The 19895-nt window shown below is 31.4% G+C and overlaps 1 protein-coding gene and 1 pseudogene across 1 annotated transcript in view; one reads left to right on the forward strand and one right to left on the reverse strand.

Annotated features, from left to right (window-relative positions):
- LOC145291271 (protein henna-like) overlaps positions 1–19895 on the reverse strand; it is a 118871-nt gene that overhangs the window by 97329 nt on the left and 1647 nt on the right. The gene's annotated exons all lie outside the window — the stretch shown is intronic.
- Positions 14019–14145, forward strand: LOC145291816 (U2 spliceosomal RNA; annotated as a pseudogene).

Consider the following 19895-nt stretch of genomic DNA (forward strand, 5'->3'; position numbering starts at 1 on the left):
AAAATTTACCCATTTTTAATTAAATACTACGCAATTTACCTATTTTTAAACAATACTATGAACATTTTTAAAAAATACTACGAAAGCTTACCTATTTTAAAAAATACTCCGAAAATTTACTTATTTTTAAACATTACACCGAAAATTAATCCACTTTAAAAGAATACTACGTTTATTTACTTATTTAGAAATACAACGATAATTTACTTATCTTTTAAAACTACTATGAAAATTTGCTTATTTTTTTAAAAAGGGTACGATAATTTACTTATTTAAAAATACTACAAAAATTTACCATTTTTTTAAATACAACGAAAATGTACTTACTTATAAAAATACTACGAAAATTTATCTATTTTTAAACAATACTACGAAAAAAAAATATTTTTAAACAATACTACGAAAATTTATCTATTTTTAAAAAATACTACGAAAATTTACCTGTTTTTAAATAATACTACGAAAATTTATCTAATTTTAAATAATACTACGAAAATTTATCTATTTTTAATCAACACTACGAAAATTTATCTATTTTTTAAAAATACTACGAAAATTTATCTATTTTTAAACAATAGTACGAAAATTTATCTATTTTTTTAAAATACTACGAAAATTTATCTATTTTTAAACAATAGTACGAAAATTTATCTATTTTTTAAAAATACTACGAAAATTTATCTATTTTTAAACAATAGTACGAAAATTTATCTATTTTTTAAAAATACTACGAAAATTTATCTATTTTTAATCAACACTACGAAAATTTATCTATTTTTTAAAAATACTACGAAAATTTATCTATTTTTAAACAATAGTACGAAAATTTATCTATTTTTTAAATAATACTACGAAAATTTACTGATTTAAAAAAAAAACTACGAAAACTTACGCATGTTTTTTTTTTTAAAATTTATTGACGTATTTAAAAATTATTTGGAAAATGGATGTATTTGAAAAATTACTCCGAAAATTCACCGATAAAAAAAAAAATTACACCGAAAATTAATCATTATTTAAAAAATTGACCTTTGTAAAAAATTACCCCGAAACAATAATCCGAAAAGTAACCTATTTACAAATCACCCGGAAAATTGATTTATTTAAAGATAACTCCGAAAAATTACCTATAAAAATACCACGAAAATCGAATTATTTAAAAAAAATAATTAACTAAAAAAGTGAACTATTAATAAATGTAAACCGAAAACTAAGCTATTCTAAAAATTACCCTGAAATTAACGTTAAAAATTTACCTCGAAAATTGACCTATTTAAAAATTACTCTGGGAATTGAACTATTAAAAAAATTATCCTTAAAATTAGGCCAATCCAAATAAAAATTAATGAACTAAAAATTGCTTACATTGTAAAAAACAAAAGAAAACAGATCAATCGAGAGAAGACGGTGTGTAAATGTAATCGCTTTTAATAAAGTTAAACGCAATCTTATGTAATACAACTGTAGAAAGGAGATACGCAATGACCTAACTGATACGTCTTTCTTTTTTTATTCTCTCTTTCATGGTAATCTAGGCAGCAATTCAACAGCTGTCAGAGTTCTTTATGAGTGCTGTGTTGAAAAATAAAAACATCGTTGGAATGTCCTGTTGCCTTGAAAACATAAACAGATAAATAATCCTGTTTTGGGTTTCTTTAAAAGCAGATTTTAAAACTATAATAACGTGTTCAAATCACGCACGTGTGTTTTTTTTCTCTACTGTAATTTGATCCCAAACAAGACGCAGTATCACTTTGAGGTAAGGGGCTACTATTTGAGATCAAATCTGCAGAGACACTATGTAGGGAGTTAAACAGATGTTTGTTCACATTACATTTGAACTTCTGCATGTCGGTACAATAAGAAAGACACGAACTCGGGAGGTATTATCAAAGTCCAGTAGTTCAAGGAAAGAAACTATTAGTGTAGAAGGCAGTAGAGTAGAGTGGAATTTTGCTGCTTGTCGGGCAAGTCAGGGGTATTTATGTCGAAGGGGTACACATGCTTTGAGTTCGTCGGAGCACATTCCATTAAAATACTTGTAAAATATACACAGGGATGCAGCATTTCGGCGACGGGGCAAAGGTTAAGGTTTAGTTAATAGTTCGAGACCTATTAGGTTGAAGTCTTTTCTTTGGACCCAATCTAAGAGCGAGAGATAGTGATAGATGCACCAGCCCAGGTGTGGCTACATTATTACATGCATAGGCGAATGGTAGGTTTGTAGAACTATAGAATGCTCTGTTGTGTGAGTAATTTTCTAGCACGTTATAGTGAGATCTCACCTTCTTTGCAGCAACCTTGACAATGTCTTCAATGTATTTGTTCAAATTCATGTTGTCCTTGAATGCTAAGCAGGGCAGTTCGAATAAATAACTTTCATATATCGTATTATTAGTCATGGCAATCAGTGTTTGAATAGTTTCTTGTAGTTGTAAAAGGAAAGATGTTTAGTCTTAGCAGTATTAAATGTTACCATCCATTTATGTCCCCATTCTATTGCAGACTGAAGGTCTTCCTCTAAAGTTTCAGCCATTGCCTTAGATATATGTTCATTCGTTTTCCGCTCGTGTCTGTTATAATTTTGGCAGCATTGAATGTTACCATCCATTAACGTCCCCATTCTACTTGAATGAAAGCATTCCTTGAAGATTTCGGCCATTGCCTTAAGATATGTGGTCATTCGCTTACCGCTCGTGTCCATTATAGACCGTAATATCATCAGCAAATATGCCCATCTCGGAGACAATTTTATCAGGGAGATTTATATTCTTTTTCTAATCAAAAAAAAAATATATATAGATTTTAAATCTACATGCAATCTGAAAGTTTGTCGAATGCAATTTTGACCGTAAATATAGGAGTCGTCATCACGATCTCCCCTGGCAGCGGCAGCTAATTTTTCACAAAACGGTTTCTGGCATCGCCACTTACAAATAGTCATAATTCGCCATCCGTATTTGGGTCATCGATAGATACATTTGTCATTAGCTTTTTCTTTCATTTTCTGTCCGAGAAATAATGAAAGTTCCCTTTCAAAAAGTCCGTTAAATCCCAATTTCTGCCTACTTGCGTTTCCCAGTATAAGGGAATATCGGTTTCCGGTATTTTTCGAACGGTTACAACCAAAACAAGATGCGGTTAATCAAACAGCCATACGACATCGATTATCAGATTATTTACATCACAGAATCTCTTACGGGATGCTTACCGGACACTATTGCTAATATATATCAACAAAGCAACCTCTACATGAAAAAGAAAAACATTGCTGCATTCCGCCTTTCAATTTTACAATCATGATGATGGTCTAAGAAAAAAATACATATATGTTTAACGTTATACATATCTAAATATGGGTCGAAACAGTTGTTATAAATATCTATTAATTTTATGGCTTATTGTATAAACAAGGATCCGTTGATTGATTGAGATTGTCGGACTGACTTCCTCATCTTGGTTGTTATCGTCACAACGTTTCGGCCGTTTTGCCCTCCGGCCTACATCAGGTGTTTTGTATCGAACTGGGGAACCGTTTGTTAGGAGTCTCGAACCCAACCCTTTATTATTATTACGGGGGTACCGTGTTCGGACTCTAGCTAGGCTCTGGGACATAGTTGCTGATTCTCTGTTTTGAATGTTACTTTTTACTGGCTTCGTTCAAGATTGAACAGCACCTTTGGGTAACTGTAAACTTTGATACAACGTCTAGGACCACTCGGTCTTGGGGTTGGGTTCAAGACTCCTAACAAACGGTTCCTCAGTTCGATGTGCGTCTAGAGTAAGAATTTGTTTTTTTTTTTTTCATCTGGATGATATAATGAAGCACCTTATTTCTCATTTAAAAGTCATACTACCCGAATATATAACGTAATTTTCGGTTTATATAACTTTTATGTACGTCAAAGGTAGTATTTTCTTTGCTTTTTCATATATGAGTACTATACTGCGCAAGTACCTTATTTCTTGGGTAGGATAATGTACAAGTACGTAATTTTTAAGACATAGATGAAACTATTCGAAAATTTTACATAATTTTCTGTTGTGCTAACTTGCCCATATGTCACAGGTAAGAGTTTATTTGTTTTCACATCAGAGTGCTATAGTGAAGAAGCACCTTATTTCTGATATAAATGTCATACTACTCGAATATATTACCTGATTTTCGGTTTTAATTACTTTTATGTACGTCGCGAGTAAGATTTTCTTTGTTTTTCATATGGGTTCTATACTGTATAAGCACCTTATTTCTTGTGTAGGACACTGTACAAGTGCCTTTTTTCTACTTTAAATATAAAATAACTCGATACTTTTCTGAAATTTTCTGTTGAGCTCAATTTTCTGTACGTCAAGGGTAAGAATGTGTTTTTTCATCTAGGTGCTATAGTGAAGAAGCACGTTATTTTTCATATGTAAGTCATACTACTCGAATATTTAGCGTAATTTACGGTTTTAATAGCTTAATACGTCACAGGTAAGATATTCTTTCTTTTTTCATGTGAGTACTATACTGCACACGTACCTTATTCCTTGTACTGTGTACTTACTGTGCAAGTACTTTATTTCTAATATAAAGATGGAACTACTCGATGATTTTACAAAAGTTTTTCATATGATTGCTATACTGTACAAGTGCCTTATTACTTAGATAGAATTTCTTGTAAACATAAATACATTAACAAAGTTATCATTATATGTGATTTTTGGAATATGGCATCTATAGAAATATAAAATCATATACATGACATATAATTCATAATGATCAGTTAATTAGTTTTGGAGTGGATCCAATACGTACAAATATATAATCATATACACATAATTAAAATTCATAATGATCGGTTAATTAGTTTACAGGTGAATCCAATGCATACAAATATATAAACATACACACATAATTAAAATTCATAATGATTAGTTAATTAATTTAGGGGGTGAATCGAATACATAAAAATATATAAAGATATACACATCCTTAAAATTCATCATGATAGGTTAATTAGTTTAGGGGTGAATCCAATATATACAAATATATAAACATATACACAGCTTTAAAACTCATAATCATATGCATATAAATATAAAATTCATAATGATCAGTTAATTAGTTTAGGAGTAAATCCAATACAAATGCCATTACTTGATCTATTTACGTGATTATTGGAATGTAACAAATAAGCCGATATATAATATATCCTATATATTTGGAATATGACAATTTCGTTATGTACAGCAAAAACAGTTTTCCATATTTTTTAAAATAAAATTGTTCTTGTATAATTATTACGTAACATTTAAAAGTCAAGAATATCGGGGAAAAATAGAAATGGTGGAACTCAAAATCGCAACGCAGGTGTTAATAATCGATGACGCTATCCACTGCACCAAAGAGATGACTGCTTCAGAAATTTGTAAATTTACTAAATACATAAATGTCTGTTACAAATCGTGCGTATGCGTAGAACGACGCCATGATGTTACGCTCGTCAAGTTGTCATTTCTTTCAAGTTTGAACTCCTTTTTGAATCCCCTAGAAATTGTTTTAACCGAGTAAATGCCTCTAATAAAATTCTGCACCCAAAATGCAATCTTTTGAGCTACTGCATGCCGTCCAGCGACCATCCATCTAGGATGATATACAATTTGATAACCGACACACACACACACACACACACACACACACACACACACACACACACACACACACACACACACACACACACACACACACCACATAGTGAGATTTATATATTAGACTAGCAAGGCCACCCGGCGTTGCTCTGGACCGTATAAGAAAAATTTTGAACATACCTGTTGTTCTTAGGATAGAGGAATTTTTGATGTCTCTGTATTATTTGCCATCTTGAACAAAAGAATATTTTACCTACTCTAGGACGGGTATTATATGTATGAGATAATTGTACGTTCCCTAGAATAGGAAATTTACAGCACATATATGGAAAAAAATTTCCTTGCCTAGGGCGGGTAATGTACAATACATATTTAAATAATTTATAGAATTTTTTGTTGTGCAAACTTTTCTGCGTGTCACAGGTAAGAGTTTTTGTTTTTACATCAGAGTGCTATAGTGAAGAAGCACCTTATTTCTCATTTAAAAGTCATACTACCTGAATATATTACATGATTTTTGGTTTTAATAACTTTTATGCACGTCACAGGTAGAATTTTCTTTGTTTTTTTTCATATGAGTACTATACTGCACAAGTACCTTATTTCTTGGGTACAATAATGTACAAGTACGTAATTTCTAAGATATAGATGAAACTATTCAATAATTTTACATAATTTTCGGTTGTGTTAACTTTTCCGTGTGTCACAGGTGAGAGTTTGTTTTTATATCAGAGTAAGTAAGCACCTTATTTCTTATATAAATGTCATACTACTCGAATATATTACATGATTTTCGGTTTTGATTACTTTTATGTACGTCGCAAGTAAAGTTTCCTTTGTTGTATATATATATATATATATATATATATATATATATATATATGTATATATATATATATCCTTAAAATTCATAATGATCGGTTAATTACTTTAGGAGTGAATCTAATACGTAGAAATATATAAACATGCACACATAATTAAAATTCAAAATGATCGGTTAATTAGTTTTGGAGTGAATCCAATAATAGAAATACATAGTCATATACACATCCTTAAAATTAATAATGATCTGTTCATTAGTTTAGGAGTGAATCCAATACACACAAATATACAGGGATATATACATAAATAAAATTAATAATGATCGGTTAATTAGTTTAGAGTCAATTTTGATTTGTTTTCTTTTTTCTTTCCTACATATGTCTGGTCTTGCTCTTACATCCTGACCTATTTTCGCGACCTGTCACTTAATTTTATAAAGGTTTATTGATTTCGTCTTCTTAATTTCATCATCCTCTCTCTTTCTTTTTCTCCACCCTCTATTTCTTCATTATTATTTTCTTTCTTTTTCTCTTACTCTTTTTCTATTTCTCCCTATTCAGTAATATATTTCCTTTCCTTCCCTTTTATTTTATTTTATTTTATTTATTTTTATTTTATTTTATCTTATCTTTTCTTATACTCACTGTTCTTTTCTTTTCGTTTTTCTTATCAGTTCCTTTTCTCTCATTTTGCATTGCCTGCCTACTGAAAGCGGTTTTAATTTTAATTTAATTTTTAATTTTAATTAATTAACAATTTGAGGTTATGTTGGAATGGTATTTGAAGTCCATCTATATTTTTATAAAGTAATAGGGTTCGTGTGTTTCTGTCTGTGTGTACAACTCTCCATCATCAACGAAATATAAAGGAGGTAAGAGGGTAGATCTCTCCTGGTAGAGAAACATTAGAACCCATTTTAGGATGTTTCTGTTATAGGAGACATAAGAATCTTTGCCTAATTTCTTTATATACGATTCTACAAACCACCCCCATATCGAATGACTTATGCTCATTTGCATATCACATTATATTAAATCTCTTTAACTAATTACCTCGACCTTATTACATATTGGAAATATTCTAATCATTTCAACTGTACTATTTACAAAATCTATTTAACATTTAATCTATCTTCTATCTTCTATCTATCTATATCTATATCTATCTTCTATATATCTATAAAAACAGAGATGTGTGTGTGCCACAGACGATTTCTGATTGGTTAATCCAATAATCACATCTCCTAAAAAACAATCGTTTCTACGCTCTTACCTTTACCATAAAATATTATGGCTTTATTTATTGTCCATCTTGGAAGGGTTTAATTTTTTAATAACTTGTTATTTACAAATTAAAAAAATACGAAACTATTATGCGAAACTAAACTACACGAAATACGCGCACACAGGCACACACACACGTTCACTACCGTCACGTTGTTATGGCAACCAAACCCGCTGACTTCTTTTTCTCATTTCACTCGTGGTCTTAAATTCATTTCGGGTTTGTATTACTGTACACATAGATTCGAATAAGTTGCCAAAAAACAAATATATAACAAATAAATGTTATCAAAGGCAAATTTTTCGTGTTTTTATTCAATTTAACATGTTTATTCAGCTCGAAAAGCATACAGTGTTTACCGATGTATTGGAAAATTCAAGATGGCGGCCGATTCTCTCTTTAACACGGTAAGTTTGGAAAAAGGTGTAATAAATAAAAAACCGGTTAAAATACTGTTAAAAACTCGCTCAATATATGTTACCGTGACATAGGTTGACATATATTCGGCGGGTTTTTAATAGTATTTTGTATAGTTTTTTATTTATAACACCTTTTCCCAAACTTACGGTGTTAAAGAATTTGTGAGACGCCATCTTGAATTTTCCAACACATCGGTAAACACTGTATTCTTTTCGAGCTGAATAAACATGTTAAATTGAATAAAAACACGAAAAATATATCCAGTTTTTATCGGTTTTTTACCTTCTCTGCAGAAGTACAAAAAACAAACAAACAAAAAAAAAAAACGGAAGGTACTTTTACAGAATGTTAAACTAACCCTAACCGATGTTTTATGTTTAGTTTAGGAAAAGTCAGAAGAAATAAAAGTCATTATTGCATGAAATATACGTATTTAGTTGAAGTATTGTTTATGTCAATTCTTTCGAAGAAATTTAGCAAGAATACCTGTAAACCAGGAAATCGGTAAAATGTCATCATGGATGAATACTTGTCTATTATAATTTCTACCCTTGACAAAAACTTAGCCATAACAAAAGAGATTTATTGTTCAGATTGTTTTTGAGATTGATTTCTAAAAAGATATTTTATAAATAAAATCGACTTTAAAATTAAAGACTTAAATTACAATAATTGAATTTAAACATTCTTATTTCAATATTTGGCACATAACACCTGCAAAAATGATCACAATGTCAGGATTTCATTTTATTTCAGAATCGATGGCAAATACTAATATTTAACATTAGTTTATCATTTAAGCCGATAAAAAGCCCTTTTTTTTTCCGAGTCATAAAAGGATTTGGAGTTTCCTAATCAACCTTTCGGGTGCAGTTGCACGCTATCAAAATAACTAAAGTGTTGGCTTTAAAAAAATTGGTTCATTAAAACTAAACAGGTTTAGTTTTAATAAAAAAAAAAAATTAAAAAAAAAATCGCTTTGGTAATTAGATATGTCGTATGGTTATCCCTAATCGCTGAATAAAACCGCTAACGAGTTGAATGATTACGACATAAAATTAAACTCGGGTTCCTGAAACGGAAACTTCGTTTGTTTTTGTTTTTTTCTTATCAATATATTTACATTGTTATTTTGTTTTCATTTTCAATCATTCGAACAGTTTTCTTTTTCAAGTAATCCAAGTTACAAAATTCCCACTGTTTACTATGCTAAAATCACAATGACTAATGTATACCTATTAACCCTTATCCTTGAGTGGCCTCTGGGCCTTGATAAGTGGTGACACCCATGTAAAAAAAAAAAAAAAAAAATCACTCGAACAGTTTTCTTTTTATAATGTACAGTTTTAAAAGTTTAAAAACTATATAGTTTTTACTTCAGGAAAATTAATGGGTCAGTTTTTATGATGTGCCCTGTTAAAATACTGTTAAAAACTCGCTCAATATATGTTACCGTGACATAGGTTGACATATATTCGGCGGGTTTTTAATAGTATTTTGTATAGTTTTTTATTTATAACACCTTTTCCCAAACTTACGGTGTTAAAGAGGGTGTGAGACGCCATCTTGAATTTTCCAACACATCGGTAAACACTGTATGTTTTTCGAGCTGAATAAATATATTACATTGAATAAAAACACAAAAAAGATATCCAGTTAGGTAGAAAAGTAACTTATCTTGCCTTTGATAACATTTATTTATATATTTGTTTTTGACTATTTTTTCGAATCTATGTGTACAGTAATCTTGCCAGGATGCGGAGGAAAATGAATGAAGGGGGAGGGGAATAAAATAAAAACATTTTGGAAACAGAGTAAGTTTGAAAGAATTGCTTTGCACAGAAAGAAATTAATGAAAAAATAAAATTAAATTTCTTTTCTTTCTTGATTTTTTTTTTAGTTTTTTATGAAAAAGGAAGTCAAAATTAAGACTATAAAAAACAATTTTATTAAGAGCGAACCTCAGTCGTCAGGTCTGTAAAAAAAAGACGTGGAATAATAAATGTTTTCTAATACAAATTGTTTTTACTTATGTGTTCATTTGTCTCTTTGAAGTTCGTTTGTTTAATATATCGGTTTGCAATATAATTTTGTCATTCTGTCAGACTCAAATTTTAAATCTATATATCTATAAAAGTGAAAGTGTGTGTGTGTGTGTGTGTGTGTGTGTCTGTGTACATTTCCCTACGAAATAACTCTGTCAATTTTTAGTCTACAGACTCGAAATTTGATATACAGGGTACTGAGATTTGGAAAAATCTATGTGATCGGTTTTTAGCCAGAAATTTGGCGATTAAGGGGTCAAAGTTCAACGATTTGAGTTTTGAGAACTCTACCAAACTTCTCCGACAATTTTGGGTCTACACACTTTAAATTTTAGATATAGCTTCCGTGGACATGAATCTAACTTAATAACTTGATTTGAGCCCAAAACAATAAATTTTCAGGGGTCATAATAGGGGTCAAAGTTTAAAAAATTACCCCCTTTTTTTTGCTCAGCATACACCTCCAAACACCCGGGCAACGCCGGGCACCCATGCTAGTGTTCTATAATTATATAAAAAAAAATTAAATATATCAATTTATATGTTTATTAATAAACAGATCCACCGGACCTATATAAAACATTTTTTTTTACCGGACCCATTATATAAACAAAGAAAATTGCTCCAGGGAAATGCCTACTTCGGACCATTACATTGTGATGTGGATTACTCAAAATACAGTCTTCGTCATTTTACAACACTGATACAAAAGACATTCACATGCAATTTGGATGTGAATTTTTATATCGTTTTCATTAACTTCCCTTACTTTATGACATTTAAATAATTAAACAACTTTTGAGATTTTCCATGTCTCACTGACGTTAGCAAATAAGCTGTAAACCATTATAACTATTTGCTAATATTTTCTCCTCTGAAGAGATGGAAGACATCGAAATCCTATAGGATAAGGAGTTATAATATTTCTAATGTATTCTTTGTCTTACATAGAATAATAAAAATCTTTTGATTTGAAATTCAAACATTTCACATAATAAATTTTTAAATTCATTGAATGACTAAAATTTGATTTATTTGCTCTATCTTTTATATCGAGCAATTTTTATTTAGATGGGATAGTATTTATAGAATATTACTGCCAGTAATATCTTGTAAAACTTATAATCACAGGTTTCCATACCAGTTAATTGTTAGATAATTTTATTCTGAAGAATATATATATATATATATATATATATATATATATATATATATATATATATATATATATATATATATATATATATATATATGTATATATATATATATATATATATATATATATATATATATATATATATATATATATATATAAATATATTCTTACAACAATATAGCTTGGAGACGGTACACCATTCCTCGTAAAAACCAGCGTAGATTGGTCATCGCGAGGATATCTTATTTGTGCTGTGGATACTACAGTGTAACCCGGATATAAGATACTTCTTATCCGGGGCCCCTACAACACTTTTATATCATGATTACATTTATACCGTTTTTTTTTTTTTTATATCCGGGTTACACTGTGCATTAACACAGGCTTTAATTTGTGACTAGAGAGAATCTCTCTTATATCCGTTTTGCTTATATTAGGGTATCTTTTATCTGGGTTACACTGTATTCGCTTTTGAATATTTAGTCAGGGTTTACTTTCAGGGAAAGTATCCTAAAGCCAAAATTTCCTGACAAAACCCTGTACAGAGAGATTAGATACTTGAGGATAGTGTCTAGTAGGTATTCAAGTGCTACGTGCGTGCATGTGTGTGTGTGTGTGTGCGCGCGCGTGTGTGTGCGTGCGTGCGTGCGCATGCGTGTGCACGCGCGTGCATGCGTGTGCTTGGAAACAAGGCAAAATATGGAAGAAGGGAACAAGGAAAAGGGTATTATATCGTCTTCTCTCTTCTAATTTCATTTATATATATATATATATAAATGTATATATATTTATATATATATATATGTATATATATTTATATATATGTATATATATATGCATATATATTATTTAAAATATATATATATATTATTTTTAATATATATATATTATTTTTAAAATATAATTTTTTAAATATAATTTTTAAACATAATTAAAATATAATTATCCACTTATATATATATATATATATATATATATATATATATATATATATATATATATATATATATATATATATATATATATATATATATATGGTATTGGTTTAAGACGACGAACTAAATTGACAACTCTGTTTCCTTTAATAGCAGATTTGTCAACTTCTGTTATTTTGAGTTCAGCTTGGCTTGGCAATTTATCACGAAGAGACTGACACAAAAACGTTTTCAAACTGAACATGATACGGTTCGTTTACAGAAAGAAACATTTGATGAACGATTTTGTATGAATAAATTCACGAAATGGATGTGTTAACGAGCCACCTTGTTCATGTGAGTTTACCCCATTAGATCACTTTTTTTGGGAGATAGGTAAAATCCCATACCTACGCTGATAAATCAGTCACAGTGGACCATTTGGAAGACAACATTCGACGCATTATTGCCGAAATACAGCCTAATTTATTGCGTAGAGTTTGTGAAAATTAGACCTGTAGATTACGATTATGTCAAATACTCGTGAGCCGGAGCCGTGGCGCACTGGACAGAGTACTTGGAAAAATCAATTGTAAAAAGAGATATTCTCCTGAATGTTGAAGGTTCAATCTTCAGTGTAGGCGACCGAAAAATACAATTGCGAATTACTTAGGACCTGTATACAGTCATGGCTGATGAAATAAGAGCAACCGTGAAGTAAATAAAGGCTCCTGCTCGAAACTCCGTCCAAATTCTCGGTTCGACAGAAACATTCCCGAGTTTGACAAGATATACCTGAAAAATGTCGGAGGTTACACCGACCGAAACGGTGTTAAAATCACGCTCAAGATGAAAACAATAGTCCGATGAATCCAAATAATAAAATCAGTTCTACGCCAAAAGAACGGACTCGCACATTTTCCTGGCAACTATACTCCATATATGGGCGAATGGTGGCTTTATGGCGATATAAGGTACTGGCAGGCGAGTGATTTTTTATTTCTGCTACAGATTTTCTAGCACAGTAAATCAAACTCAAATTCTTTGCAGCAATACTTTTTCCGGTGAGTTGGAGACATTTTGGAGCATTTAGTTAAATATGGTCGATAGATTTTTGCCAATAGAATCTATCAGCGAAGTAATTTATTTTTAGTCGCGTGCAAGCGACTCTATAAGTCACTCCGTCGGTCGGCCGGTCGGTCGGTCGGTCGATCGGTCGGTCGGTCTGTCCGTAACACCTTTGTGCTTGGCCTTTTTGGTTAAGATCAAAGGTCTGTTGTTAATAGATGCTGTTCTTAGCTTTTTAAGCTTTTCTTTGCCTTTTTTCTCGGCCTTTTGGCCAAGATCAAAGTGTAGTATGAAAGAAGATACTAGCTGGGAGAAAGTTTTGACTTTGTTTAGTTCTGGAGTAACAAGGATGATCAACGACCCCCAAAATCCCCCCTTTTGAGTTGGCCATGTGCCTAAGTTTTTTGTTCATCGTTGATTTTGACTGTATTTTTTAACATGAATAAAAGATTTAATATCTCAAAGTGTAGTATCTGTTATGGCAGATACTGCAAGCAAAGACCATATGTGGGGGAAACCCCACTTATAAGACCTTGGTCAATGTAGGGGCAACTCTTCATACCAATTGTCACAATCCAGCTCCCCTACTCCCCGGGGAGTTGGTCCCCATTTCCCCTTCACTCTTCACATTAAAAATCGGCCTTGTGCCTAATTTGCTCGGTGAGGGAGCAAATAAATACCTTTTTCTTGACTTTTTGGCCAAGATCAAAGTGTAGTATCTGTTCTTACTACATGCTGTACTTATTGTGATATAAAGTGGGGGATCACTTTTCTATATTAATTTAATATAAAATGATCACCCACTTTACAACCAGTCAGTCTCAAAGCCATTCAAGACTTTCTCCAGATCATTCAAGTTGTTTTTGAAGGATTCCAGTTATTTTTTAATCATTCAAGTCATTCTTAAGGTCATTCAATTTATCCTTAAGTTCATTAAAGTCATTCTAAGTCATTTACTTTTTATTTATTTAAGTTATTTCAGCCCATTTTCCGGTCATTTTAGTTTTCCTACATTCACGCATTCATTCATTACACGAGAGCTCGCGACTAATGGCTATCGGCCTGGTTCTATTAGGCGTCACCAAGTTTAAGATACAAAGTTTATGATTTTATAAAAACTTGTCAGTATGTTAGCGGCATTCACCCCAGGCGGGTTGAACTGGCTTCTTCCACAGGAGATAGTGTCAAGGGAATATTAAATTCATAAATGGCTCCCGGTCGCAGGTATATATTGGCCAGGAAAAATGACGACGTTAGGTTTTTGTAGTTCTCGACGTCTTGTATTCCCAAATTGTAACCCATCTGATAATGACCAGACTTAACGTTGCTTAACTTTGGTGATCTAGCGGGGAAACTGTGTATCAACGTGATCATGCTATTATATGCTATCATGATAGCATTAAAACTTCTGAAATTGCATGACTTAATGTCGCATGATGTTTATTGACATGTTGAAACCCGATCTCCACCCTCATACTGAGGTGGGTCGATGGGGTTAAGTGATGAAGATGCTGGGAATCAGAAGCTCGTGATGCAATTACGTGTGATGCGGATTATTGAGAAATAGGATAAGTCGATTTTTTTATGTTTTTTTTTTTTTGTTTTAAATATCAAATATCTTAATGAGGAGAAAGAGTAGTCCCACAAAATACTGGGATTTCTAACATGCAATAATATTTGAATAAAAATAAGTTTTAAAGATCGTTTGAATTTAAGAGAATTATTATTTTCTGATAGATTGACCTTCTGTGTGGATTGCAGAGCCAGTCGTCGTTTTTGCTGTTGTTGTTATTATTGTTGTTGTTTCTGTTGTTGCTGGTATTGTTGTTGTTTTTTTTGTTTATGTCATTGTTATTGTAATTATTATTGTTGTTATTGTTGTTGTTGTTGTTGTTGTTGTTGTTGTTAATGTCGTCGTTATTGTAGTTGTTGTTATTATTGTTGTCGTTGTTGTTCATGTTGTTGTTGTTGTTGTTGTTGTGAATGTTGTCATTATTGTTGTTGCTATTGTTGTTGTTATGGTTGTTGCTGTTAATGTGGTCGCTATTCTTGTTGTTAATGTTGTCATTTTTGTTGTTATTGTTGTTATTGTAATTGTTGCTGTTCTTATTATTATTGTTATTATTGTTGTTATTGCTGTTTTCATTGTTGTTATTGTTGTTGTTATTGTTTTTTTTTAATATCGTCGCTATTGTTGTTGTTGTTTTTGTTATGCCGTCATTGGTGCTGTTATTGCTGTTATTGTTGCTGTTGTTGTAGTTATTATTATTGTTATTATTGTTGTAGTTATTATTATTGTTATTATTATAGTTATTACTGTTGTTGTTATTGTTGTTGTTGTTGTTGTTGTTGTTGTTGTTGTTGTTGTTGTTGAGCATCATTAATTGGTTTTGTATGAATAAGATGATTATCGTTGGCATTTCTAGAAAGACATCGGGACGGACAACATCTACGTGAAAGTGTTTCTGCAAAACGAATTAGATTCGATCTTGGCACGGCAAGGTTTTCAGTCTGTATCGTTAACCACTTCGCCACTGTCACTTCCCTGGGGCCCCAAAATTTAGTTTGAAGATGCTCTGTCTACTCAACCTGTTTTTTTTTCTATACTCAAACTCACTATTTTCTAAGGTGGAAGTTGAAATTGAAACAAATAATCACTTTTTTATATTTGTTGTCCTGCAAAAACGCTGGTTACTCCCCACCACCTTGCCATGCATATACCAATTACCCTTCATGAGAAATCATCATCATCATCATCATTCCGTATAAAATCGAAGAGCCTATTGTTGGCATACGTTTCCCTCATAACTTTCTACTTGGAATCTTTTCTAAAAAAGACATCAAGTACTTACGGGACGGACAACATCTTCCACGTGAAAGAGTTTCTATGAAACGAACTAGATTCGAACTTGGCACAGCCAGGTTTTCAGCCCGTGTCATTAACTACTTAGCTATTGTCACGTCCTTGCGACACCAAAATTTAGGTCGGAAAAATACCAAAGTGATTGAAGTTGTTTTTAAAAACATAACAACTGTCACATTCGTGTTTTACTTTAGTCTCGTTTTTATTTTGTATATGAAGTCGATGTAAGAGTTTTTGTAGATATAAAATTTCATTTTGGAAAAGAAAAATTGTGTGTGTGTGTGTGTGTGTGTTTTATCTGTATGGGTAATTTTACCCTCTATAACTCTATTCTCTCTGTCAACGAGCTTATAAATGCCCCACTTTAAAGTTCTTTAGATTTTGATTTTGGAATATGAATTTAACTAATGTTCAATCTCCTCTCGTAATGTTAACCTAAGGCCAACTAAATAGTTTTGTAATCCTCGAAATAAGTAATAATCCGATGGAGCTAAAAGTTGACCTAAAATTTTATCTAAAAGTTGATCTAAAAGCTGATCTAAGAGTTGATCCAGAAGTTGATCTAAAAGTTGAGCTAAAGGTTTATCTAGACGTTGATCTAGAAGTTGATCTAAAAGTTGATCTAAAAGTTGAACAAAAAGTTGAACAAAAAGTTGATCTAGAAATAGATATAAAAGTTGAGCTAAAAGTTGATCTAGGCGTTGATCTAGATGTTTATTTAGAAGCTGATCTAAAAGTTCACATAGAAGTTGATCTAGACGTTGATCTTGAAGTTGATCTAGAAGTTGATGTAACAGTTGATCTAGAAGCCGATCTAAAAGTTGATGTAACAGTTGATCTAGAAGTTGATCTAACAGTTGATCTCAACGTTGATTTAGAAGTTGATGTAAAAGTTGATCTAGAAGTTGATGTAAAAGTTGATCTAGAAATTGTTCTAAAAGTTGATGTAGAATTGGTCTTGAAGTTGATCTAAAAGCTTATCTAGAAGTTGATCTAGAAGTTTAACTAAAAGTTTATCTAGAAGTTGATCCAGAAGTTGATCTAGAAGTTGATCTAGAAGTTTATCTAAAAGTTGTTATAGAAGTTGATCTAAAAGTTGATCTAGAAATTGATCTAAAAGTACATCTAAAAATTGATCTGGGTTCAGTTATGGATTAGAGTAAGAAGTGGCTTATTTCGTTCTATCTCGTTTAGACTCCACTATTATTTTTCACTTGCAGACGTGTCGCTTTTTTGTTCTTGAGATTCTTATGCATGGCTCTGCTCTCGATGAGAAATCGACTAAAACTTACTTCGTCTTTATTTCTCATTAAATATTTCTTGGGGTCCATATATCAAATCCATTGGTCTTTTTGCTTCTCGTAGAATCGGTTTTCCCTACTGCCCTAAACACTTTCTCGCGCCATGGTTTATAACGAGTAAAATCTTTGTTTGGATGGATGAATAACGCGTACAGAAGTCGGCAATTTTGATTACTAAATGTTCATTTCAACTTGCCGACATTTCTATTAATTTGCGCATGTGTAAAACTAATCTAATATATAAACAGCTATATGTCTGTCTCCATATTTTCAAACTCTATCAAATCCGAAACTAAAAGTCGAAAAGCGGCGATAAGGGCCTCAAATGATTGGATTTTTTACGGGTATTTTTTATGGGTCTTTAGCCGATTAAAATAGTTTAAAGGATTAAAAATGGTTCAAAATTGAAAAAAAAAAAAATCGTTAAACGTTTTGTACATTCATCTTAGTTTATTTTAATTTTGAATTTTGAATTTTTACTGAGTTATATGCGTGTCACATTGGTATAGTGGTAGCGTTACCAGCTTTGACTGCTACAGCTTCGGTTCCAATTCTAGCTGATGGCACCTGAATACTTTATTTTCACTTCTGAAATCACGACTCTATAATAATATTTACGAAATCTGGACAAATTAAAATATCATGTTTAAGCGTATTTTACGTCAGGGCACGTTTGTGATAGCTAAAATGATATAATTTTATAACTGTTGGGTTAGCTCAAACGGTAGGAACGCGGCTGGAGTGCTAATGTTTTGGTTTCGATTATAGCTGATGGTACCACGATCATGTTTTTTAACTTTTGAAATCAGTATATATATATATATATATATATATATATATATATATATATATATATATATATATATATATATATATATATATATATATATAATAGGCTCTGCAATAATAAATACGAAATCTGCATGAATTAAAATGTACTTAAGCGTAATTTACGATCGGGCAAGATTAGGCGCTGATCGCTGATAATAATAATAATAATAATAATAATAATAATAAGCACACATTCCAAGTTTGTAGCACCTTTCAATGTGCAATTTTAGTCACAGTATTAAAAGTGAATACTTATATACATGGTCAATTATGGAGGGAGATTATCTTTTTTAATAGGAAAGACAGAAGAAAAAAAAACCCAAACACCCAGGCTGCCAAAAGGTACCGTTCTTGTAAGAGTTAAAAGTAAAAATCAATTCTGTAGTCTGTCGGAGTCACTGGTAATTATTTATTTTTAATTATTATATTATTTACTGTTAAAACTTCAATTTTATTATATTCTTTTTTTTCTAGGGTGTTTTTATAGGATGAAAACTTGAATTAACAAAGTGCTCTGTTTACTCCACATTACAAGTTCACATATAAATATGAGAGGGGAAACTATTTTCGAATTTTCACTTAAGACTAGAGTAGAGTAAACAACTTATATTAAGTAGATATTAAATATGTCACCTTTTTTTGTTGTCTTTATTATCTGTTGTAATTGTCCCTTTATGTGAGTGTGATAGTGCACCTTGTTTCATAAAAATGAGATAAACACTATTCCTGCGTGATCACAGGTAAACTGAGCCTGGGCCCGGTGTAGCCTCATACGCCAAAATATGAATTATGATACATAACAATGATACAAGCCGTGGGACTCAGAAGAAAGATCTGAATATCATGATCGGCAGGTGTTCTCTCTTTGGTCAACATGGGTGACCCGGTCGGCATTCTACGAATGTTGGCTCCTCTTCTAATTTCATGAACGAGTTAACAGACGTAAAACAGGTAACGCCTTTAATTCCAAGCACAACAACAACACAAATAAGGATTGGTGAACAGAACAGCAAACTGAAAAATCATAGAAAGTAAATAAACTACAAAAAAGAAAATAGAATAGTCACGGAATACTACTACGGGAGCAAACTAGAAGAAAGACGCTACTGGAAACGAATGAAAATCTATGCGATAAATTCACTAATTAAACAGCAACTGAACAAAGAATTGTAGACCAAGCCAGACAGATCCTTTATGCTGGTTCTCTGAACTCGAACTGCTGGAAATCCAATAATAATAATAATAATAATAATAATAATAATAATAATAATAATAATAATAATAATAATAATAAACATAGATGGTGTAATAGATCAAGAAGCAACCCTTAGTGAAAACTCATAAGTAGAAGATTTTCAAAACATTAACAATGAAACCGAACACACTGAAGAAAGCGAAATCTCAAAACTAACTAAAAAAAAAAGATGCAGGAGAAGTTGAAAACATCAAACGACTCATATACGAGCATAAAACAAAACTTCCATTTCTACGGAACGAAGGAAGGAACAGATTAAAATTAGAAACAGAAAAAAGTAAATAGACTTTAGAGTTAGTCGCGTG

This window comes from Euprymna scolopes, chromosome 12 (genome assembly GCF_053919585.1).
Source record: "Euprymna scolopes isolate OS-2025 chromosome 12, ASM5391958v1, whole genome shotgun sequence".
NCBI lineage: Eukaryota > Metazoa > Mollusca > Cephalopoda > Sepiida > Sepiolidae > Euprymna > Euprymna scolopes.